Genomic DNA, 9,931 nt, shown 5'->3' on the forward strand with positions numbered 1-9,931 from the left:
CACCTAAATTCCCTTCAGGGGTTGAGGGCTCAGGTATGGGGACCTGAGTCCCTGAGGATGTTGTGGAGTCAGGCTGGTATAATTTTCTAATATAGAGAGATACAGTTTTTAAGGTATCAATGGAAAATCTTCTGGGCATGTCTCTTGTCTTCCCAAAGGGAAAAAGTCTCTATCCACCACTTTTGATGAAAGATGGCTAATCTGAGTTCTTCAGATTGATGAGGGATTACAGCAGGTTAAACTCAGTGAGATGATCTTTTCCCTTTCAGTTCAGAAGGGATAAACACCTCTTTTCAACTATCTCCTTTTCTTGACTGGAGGTTCCAATCCCATCCCCTGTTGTCAGCCAAAGTTCCATTTCCTTCCTGCATGAGATTTCCTTGTAAATCAAGTCCTTGCAATGCAATTCTGTACCTCTGTCATCCACAGTGTGTGACCCTGGTGAAGTCACTGAATCCCAATTATCTAGCTTTTACCATTCTTCTGACTTAGAACTGATAGTTGGTATTGAACTTAAGATGAAAAGTAAGGGTTCTTAAAAAAAAAAAAGTTGAAATGGAAAAATCAATAGATTTTAGAGTCAGTGAACTTGGATTCAAAATCCCAGCTCTGACATTTGACCATTTTTATGACCTTGGGTAAGTTGCTTAAAATTTTTAAATTTCTTAGTGTGTAAAATCACATTGAACTCATTATTCTCAAAGGTTACTTTGAACCCCAAACCTATGATTCTATTACTTGTCCTCTTAACTCTTGTTCCTTTCCCATTCACCCATGAAATCTCTCTCCATATCTAAGAGGAAATAGATACAGTATAAGAAAAGGGATGTGTGTGTATGAGAGAGAAGGACAGGGAGAGAGAGACACAGAGACAGGGACAGAGAAAGAGAGAGAGAGAGAGAGAGAGAGAGAGAGAGAGAGAGAGAGAGAGAGAGAGAGAGAGAGAGAGAGAGAGAGAGAGAGAGAGAACTCAGTAAGGCTGGTGATGTTAAGGAACTGAATTTACTGTTCTCATTAAAAAAAAAAAAAACAGGATCTAGGTTGATTCTTTGGGGAAATGTCTATTTTTGTAGCAGGAGACACCCAGCAGGCAAGAGTCACCTTCAAGAAGGAGGGAGGGAAGGGGCTAAGGGAGTAGGGGGTGGACATCACAGAACAGGAGAGTTGGAAGGGACTAAGTGACCCTTTAGTTTAACATGAAAGAATTCCCACTATAACATACCTGCCAATGGTTGTGAAAACTTGGGGCGAGGGACAAAATGAGAGGATTCCTGCTGTCTAACCAACACTTCTCCTTGGAGTGCTCCTTGTGGTTCTTGGTCCTACCATCAGATGAGATGGAGACCAGCATGCTGTCTCTCAAAGAAATCATTTTTTAAAAAATTCTCACTTTCTGACTTAGAATTGATAGCAAGTGAGATTAAAGGCCACCCAGCTAGGAAGTGTCTATGGTCAGATATGAACCCAGGACCTCCCATCTCCAGGCATAACTCTATCCACTGAGCCACCTAGATGCCCCAGAAATCATTAACTCATGGGTAATCTGGCCCTATCAAATACTTGGGGATCTTGGTCAACCTTTTTTTCTGAGTGAGCTTAGATATCCCAAATCTGTTCATTTCTCCAAGGCTTCCTTCTCCCTTCGCCACCCTCACCCCTAGGAGCTTTTCCAAGGTCAAATTCTCTGTTCTCTGAACTTTGAAGCTCCATCTCTTTCCTGGACCGTTTCCCCCATCTAGCTCATCCGCAAACCTCCCGAAGAGCTGACCTTCTCTTCGGGGTTTCCCTCCACCTCTGATAAAGCACTCCCCTCTGAGGCCCTTTTGCCCACCCTTGTCCTGGTTCATCTATCCTACCCTGCAATTCCACGTGCTTTTTACAGGTCAATAAAATTATCAGCTGGAGGGAAGGAGAGCCAGAGGCCAGGGGGGCCCAGGGTGCTAAGCCCAGTCCTGGACCCTGAATGTGGCTGAATGCACGGAGTCCCAGACGCCAGTCATTCCAGGGCTGGACCACAAAGTGACAGCTGAAAGGCCTGGAGCATGGGATGGGTGGATGGGCTGCTGCCTGTCTTTCCCAATTCCCTCCTGCCCATCCACCTGCCCTGCCCCCCTAAAGGATTCTCTTCTCTTCCTCCCCAGACTCTACCCCATCACCATTAGGAATGTCCCGCCTACCATCTGGGGGACAAGACATACCCCCCCAATAGAACGGGAGTGCTTTGAGGGCAGGGGCTATTTTTATATCCGCAGCATTTATAGCACGGTGCCTAGCACATTGGAAGGAAATGCTTATTGTTGAGAGGGAAACTCTTAAACCAACCACCCCCTCCCCAAAGAAAGGCCCAATGCGGGAAGTCTTCCTAGAGAAGGTGGGCTTGAGCCGAAGGGAATGTCACAGTAAAAAAGACCACCTTTGGAGTGAGCCCATTTAAAGGGAAGGGAGCAGACTACTTGGGGAAGATCACCATTGCAGTTAAACAAAAAATGCTAACTTTGTATTTGTCTTTATCTGCCAGGTGGCTCAGTGGACCAAATGCCAGATCTGGAATCAGGAAAACCGGAGTTCCTTTCTGTGCTTGTGACCCTGAGCAAGTCATGGAACCTCTGCTTGCCTTAATTCACTGTAGAAGGAAATGACAAACCCCTCCAGATTGGGTCAGGAAACCCCATATGGGTCCCAACGTGGCAAACACAAGTGACTGACTAAACAACAACATGGAGCTAATGAGAAGGGCATGCGATGCAGTAGAAAGGTCTCTGAATTAGATGGAGAAGACTTGGGCTCCTCTGTAAATGATCGATGCTGGCTTCATCCAGATTCATTTGTGTGTCTGCCCTGTCTATCTCTCTATCTGTCTGTCTTTCCTTCTGTAGCTATCTAGCCATCTGTATTTGCCTGGCCATCCATTCCTCTGTATCTTTCGGTCTTTCCACCTATATCTGTCTGTCCATCCACTTATCTATTTTTCCATCTGTCTATCCTATCTAATGAAAAGAGCATGCAATAGAATAGAAAGAGCTCTGAATTAGATGTCAGAAGACCTGGGCTTATGGCCTAGATTCAACACTTAATAGCTGTGTGACTATAAGCAGTTAGATGGCTCAGTGGCTAAAATGCTGGATCTAGAGTCAGGAGAAACCTGAGTTCAAATCCAGACCCAGGCACTAACTAGCTGTGTGACCTTGGGTAAGTCACTGAACCCTGTTTGCCACTGCCAAGAAATTCTGAAATGGGGTCATGAAGAGTTGGACTCGACTATACAATAACTCTGAACCTTAGTTTCCTCATCTGTTAAATGGGGATGATAATAACTACTCTGTATACCACACACTTTATGAATATTAAAGCGATCCATAAATGTGAGTTATGATTATCTTCTCCTAGAGGCTCCTCCTTGGCTCTTTTCTCCTCCCCACCCTAATAAGAGACCCAGAAGTCCATCACTCCCCAACCTTTGAGAGGGGGGAAAAGCTGCTAGTTTCTCTGAGTAGCCCCAACATGCCCTCACTTTAGCTCGGACTCTCTAGTCAGTGCCCACTCATCTGCTGTGGGAAGACGTGGGGAGCCCAGGACGTGGAGGGAGAGGGAGAAAGGCTATTTGGCCACTCCCTCCCTCTTCATGGAAGATCCCTCCCCCTTGCCCCGCCCCAGAACCTAGTCCCACCCCCAATTTCTCTCCAGTCCAACAGCTCCAGCTGCCTAGGAGCAGGTAGAACTCAGCAGCCCGGCACCCAGCAGGTAAGACAAAACTGGTGGAGGGGAGGGAAAGAGTCTGAGGGCACTAGAAGGATCTTCCAGGGGGAGGGTCCTGACAGCCAGAACCTCCACAGGTCCAAGTCCCCCATGGGACAGAGAGAGGAAGAGGACAGGGCTCTTTCTTCTAAATGTCCCACCTCACCACCACCAAACCACTGTCTCCTCCGCCCGCGCAGAGGTTCTTAGAGTCTGATTAATTTCTTACTCTGGCATCCCTAGATCACCTCCTCCCCAAGCCTAGAACGCAGAGAACAGCGGAGAGTCCCCAGGATTGCATACTTTCCTCCCACCCCCAACTCCTGGAGTTCACTTTTCAAGCCTTGCTCAGATGGCAGAGGGATAGGAAGGAAGATGTCAACTCTGGGAAAGTGAGAGGAGCTGCAGTTAGGTCTAGAGCAAGAAGTGAATGGATGCTCGGTGGAGACTGCTCTAGCTCTCAGGGGCTGAGCCTGGGGTTGGCAAGGGGAAAGAAACTGGTACTGACCATTCCTGGACCTGGAGAAGAGGAGGGAGAAGTCAGTCAGGGGCTCCAAAGTGAGGGGAGTCCCCTCCCACACCTACCCCATTGGTCTTGCTGGAGAGGCATTGATTATGTTGGTAAATATGGTGAGAGTCAGGTGAGCAGCTGGGTTGGGTTGGCAACCTCCAGCTAAGTCTCCAGGGTTCCTACATCATTTAGAGAGTAGGTCACAGGTGTGTGTGTGTGTGTGTGTGTGTGTGCGCGCGCGCGTGTGTGTGTGTGTGTGCGCGTGTGCGCGTGTGTGTGTGTGTGTGTGTGCCCTCGCGCATCTGTGTGTGTGCTTGCGCAGAGGCGCACACATTCTAAAACTTAAAGAATGTAGATAAAAGGCAAGAAAGTGGTGCTCTCCTCCCTTTCTGAGGTCCTGAAGCATCTTGGGTACGAACCTGAGGTGGGGAAGCCGGCTTAGCCATATGGACTGTGGTATCGGAGGAGAGGTGGGTAGGAACTTGAAAACTCCCTGTATTCGGAGGGCCCAAGGAAGCAAGTTTGCCCTCTTTCTTCACCTGTCCTCCACTGGACGCTTTGGCAGACAGCAAGAAGAACGTGGTCCGAAAGGCTGATTTGCTTCCAAAAAAATCTGAGGACAGAGCCCTCTCTATTCCCCAGCCCCATTCCTCCAGTGGACCGTGCCTCACCCTTCTGCGTAATGTGGGTTTGAGACCATGAATCCTGGAAGGAAAATCACGTATTGGTATGCCCATTGGAGAGCCCCTGGGGAGGTCAGCCAGCCTGGGAACTACTCATTATTTCTCTTTCCCCTTCTTTCTGCCCCAGATTGTGGAGAGATGATGCCCAGCTAACCCTCAGGGTTTCTGGCCGGCACATCTGAAAGCTCATGCTCCCTGAAAGGTCGGGGCTCTTGTTCCCTGGCATTTGCTTTCTCTTTAGGTAGGACTTGGGGAAAGGAACCTGTCTTTGTTAAAGCCTGGAAGGCTTCCCTGAGAAAGGAGACTTAAGCTGCCAGCTCAGAAGTGGATGCCAAGCTTGTAAGGTCCATAGGAATATTCTGGCCTGGAAAGAGAGACCTGGATAGTTCCCAATGTCTGCCTTTTGGCATTCTAGTTCTCCTTCCCAAGATACTCCTGCCTCCAGAAGAGATGATTCTTCCCCCTCCCAATCTTAGGTAGGCAGGGGCGCTCAATAGTGATAGATATACTAAATACCCATTCCAGGGGACAATTCTTCACTTTCTGTCCTGCCCTTAGTCACTTGTCCTTGCATTTGGACCCCTTGAAGTTGCTGCTGCCACTACCACTGCCATTTTTTAGGGTTGCAGAAGGGAGTTTTCTGGGAGATAAAAAATAGGGGGAGGGGGAACCAGTTCCTAAATAATGTGAATGATAAACAGTCTTAGTGTTCTAAGCCATACCATTAGAAGATTCTAATCATATTAAGTATGGTCATTGGTTCCAGTCCAAGGGAAACATGATCACTTCATGGGAAATGTTATTCATTTGCACCCAATTCTTTGTGATTCCATTTGGGATTTTCTTGGCAACGATACTGGAGCTTTGCCATTTCCTTCTCCTATTCACTTTATAGATGAGGAAACTGAGGCAAATAGGGTTAAGTGACTTGCCCAGGGTCAGACAGCTAGTAAGTATCTGCAATTGGATTTGAATTCAAGTTTTCCAGCACTCTACTGTGCCATTGAGGGGAATGCCTCCTTCTCTGTAGTTAGCAGGGGGTGCCCCTGATGTTAAGTAGTTCTACTTCCTCTTTCTTTCTCCCTAAATTTTTCTGGAAGGCAGGAAAAGGTTATTGGGAATGTTGGGGACATGAGTGGGACTTGCCACAATCAGGTTCTCTTAAGGATTTGCTTTCAGTCAAGTGTTATTTAAGCAGGAGGATCCTCTAGTCTTCCCCTCAACCCCTACCTCTATATGCATTTGTGGCTAATTAGGAGTGTCGAGGACCTGAAGGATTTGGGAGTGGGGGGTGGATACAACTCTAAAAATTGTACTGTCCAGGAAAAATGGAACATGTTAATGTGATACAGAGGAACGAACAGTGGCCTCGGTTCGACTCCTACCTTTGATGCTTAGTGCCTATGTGACCTTGGACAAATCACTTAGTCTCTCTTGGTCTCAGTTTCCTCATCTGTAAAGTGAGGGAATTGAACTAGATGGTCTCTGTGGTCCTTTCCAGATCTAGATCTGTGGTCCTTTAAGTCTTGTCTTTCTCCCCTGACAGGTAGCACCACTGCTTTGGAAGAGCCCTACCTAAGAAGGAACTGGCATAGGACTCTCTCTCTCTCTCTCTCTCTCTCTCTCTCTCTCTCTCTCTCTCTCTCTCTCTCTCTCTCTCTCTCTCTCTTCATTCTTTTCTCTATGAGAGAAAAACTGAGGACAGGTAGAGACAAGAAGAGAAAGAGGAGAGTCAACAGAGAGAATAGGGGAGGGATGGAGGGACAGAGGGAGGGAGAGGAAGAAAGGTGCTTACTTCCCCTCCCTATCCACTAGACTGACATTTCTGTCCAATTGAGCAGTACTCCCATCTTACCCACAATGCCAGTTTCCCATCAGATCTCACATTCTACTTCTAATTGCCAGGCTCCTCAGTATCCCATACATCTCTGGACCCCAGTAAGTCTCATGCCTTAAGACCAAACCTGCTGGAAATGGGGGCAAAGTGAGACTTCCAGGAAGAATCCTGCCCTGTGCATCTTTTTTCTCTTCTCTAGTGGTTGGCCATCCTGGGTCTTTGGTGGTGAGTTTTCTTTCACTTAGAATGTGGTATGACCTTCTCAGCTCAATCCAACACCATTAAAGGCATCTAGGTGGCATGATGCTTAGAGCTCCTGACTTGGAGTCAGGAAGACCAGGTTCAAATCCAGCCTCAGGCATATCCTGGTTGTGTGTCCCTGTGCAAATCATGTCATGTAACCTCTCTGGGTCTTAGTTTTCTTGTCTGCAAAGGAGGAGGTTGGAATTGATGACTTCTAAGATGCCTCTCTGACCTTGAGATCAGGAGCCTGATTTGGAAGGACAACTTCTATTTGCCAAGGTCACACAGCTAGTTAGTGGCAGAGCCGGAACTAGAGCCCAGAGCTTCTGACTCAAGTCCAGGGGCGCCTTCCCCTCTGGCATGATGTCACCTCTCTTAGTCACTCAATGTTCGTGCTTCTCACTGCCTCTCCTGGATGCTGTTGAATTGGGGCAGGGGAGTGTTCAATGGCAGCCAAGGGAGGACAAGCATGAACCAGAGATACCAAAACCTCTAGTCAAACCAGAGCCAAATGCCTGGAACTTTAATTGGGGAGTCCAACCTGAAAAAAAAAAAACCACTGGCTAACCTCTACACCTCCCACACCTACTTCCCCATCTAAGGCATCGAGAAGGTGGGTTCTGGATAGTTTCTCAATCTTCTTTTAAGATGCCCTGAGTGACTTTATTTCCCCAATGTGGGAAGAGGGGGAGGAGAATGGATTGGTTATCTCCCTTTGAGCAGAAAGTCTCATTTTCAGTGTGTTACCTGAGCCATGGACCCTTCAACACCCCCAACCTAGGGACAGCTGGGATCATTGGCTGGAGTTCCAAAGGCCTGATCCTGTGTGCTGGGGTTGGAATAAGGTCTCAGGACCTAGATAGCAAAGACTATTTGACTGATGAAACCTGTCCTCCCCTCCCCTCACTTCTCCTCTCCCCTCCTCTTCTCTTCTCTCCTCCCTTCTCCTCTCCTCCACTCTCCTCTCCTCTTCTCTTCTCTCATCTGCTCTGCTCTCCTTAAGTCAGGTTGGATATAGGAAAAATAGTTTCAAGATTAAATGCAGTGGGGAAAAAAATTAAATATAGTGTACCATCCCTTTTCCTGCCTACCCCTGAGCCTCCTGATCTCGTTCAGGAAAAATTGGGGCAATTACAAAATATATATATATATATATATATATATATGTATGTATATATAAATATCCCATGGTACTTTGGAAGGAGAGGGGAAACCTATTTTCTAAAGCTTGATGAATTCAGGATGAAGGTCAGACTACAAGGGAAATCAGGGTGGGTTTCTCCAGTTATAAAATGAATGTCTGGCCCTGGTACCCACGTGGTAGCCATTGGGGAAGGGGATGGGGCCCCTGTAATCTCAGGTTCTAAATTGGGCTCCTAGATTTTGGGATTGAGGGATAGAAGGAGGGGGAGGGAGAGGGAAAGGGAGAGGGGAGACCAGCTGGCTAAACTGTAGGGAATCAGCCTAGAGGATGAGGTGTCAGAGAAGGGGTGGGGGGCATGGCTTTGGCCTTGATTGTGGTTTAGTTTCCTGCGGGGCACTGGACACACCATCTGTTCAGGGGAGAGACAAGAAAATTATCTTCATGTCTGTGTCTCATGCAGAATCCCTTGCTTCCTGGACCTGTCCAGAGATCACACCTCTGACCTTGGCCTCATTAATGATGAGAGAGCTCACCATCTCTCAAACTTTCTCTTTGCTTTCCTGGATCACCCAGACCTATGCAATCATATTCACATGTACACAAACACACACACACACTCCCTTCTACACTTGTTATCCCACACATATTCACAGCCACACAATCTCTTTCTCACTCATACATTCATGTTCAGACACAGGCTTACACAATCACACTTTCTTCCTCACTCACACAATCACAAAGATTTGCAATTTCACTTCTCCTTCCCTCTCTCTGTCTCTCTACTCTCTCTTTCTCTTTGTCTCTTTCTCTCTCTACTCTCTCTTTCTCTTTGTCTCTGTCACTGTCTCCTATCTTTGTCTGTCTCTCTCTGTCTCTCTATCTCTGTGTGTCTCTCTGTCTTTCCCTCTCTCTCTCTCCTCTCTCTCTTCGTCTTCTTTTTCTGTCTCCATCTCTCCCTTCCCTCCCCTCTTTTTCTGTTACACAAACACACACACACATATACTGACATACCCTCTCTCTTACACTCCAGTTCCCTGAGAAGCTTCATTCTCAATCTCTCATACAGTCAAACTCTCCTATTTGTGACCACAGAAGCCATAGCACACCAGGTCCTTCTCTCCTCCACTGTCTCCCAAAGTTTGTTCAAGCTCATATTTGTTGTTTCCATTGCACTATCCATTCTTCCTCCTCCATCCCCTTCTCCTTTTGTCTTTACTCTTTCCCAACATCAGGGTCTTTTCTTTTTAAGACCTTTACCTTCCATCGAAGGATCAATACTAACTATTGGTTCCAAGGCAGAAGAGTGGTAAGGGCTAGGCAATGGGGGTGAAAGTGACTTGCCCAGGATCACACAGCTAGGCAATATCTGAGCCCAGATTATAACTTAGGCCCTCCATTTCCAGGTAGCTCTCTATCCACTGAGTCACTTGGGTGTCTGTTCAATACCAGAGTCTTTTCCAATAAGTCCTGTCTTCTCATTATGTGGTCAAAGTATCTAAGCTTCAGCTTCAGTATTTGACCTTCCAGTGAATAGTCTGAATTATTTTCCCTAAGCATTGACTGATTTGATTTCCTTTCTGTCCAAGGGACTTTAAAAAATATTTTATTTTATTTTCATTAAATTTTATATTTTTCAGTTACAAGTAGAAACAATGCTTGACAATTGTTTTCTGACATTTTGCTATTCAGATTCTTTTCCTCCCTCTCCCTCCTTAAGACAGCAAATCATCAGATATGGGTTATACTAAGGCTTTCGTGCAATGCATATTTCCATTTCC

The sequence above is a fragment of the Monodelphis domestica genome, chromosome 2 (genome assembly GCF_027887165.1).
Source record: "Monodelphis domestica isolate mMonDom1 chromosome 2, mMonDom1.pri, whole genome shotgun sequence".
NCBI lineage: Eukaryota > Metazoa > Chordata > Mammalia > Didelphimorphia > Didelphidae > Monodelphis > Monodelphis domestica.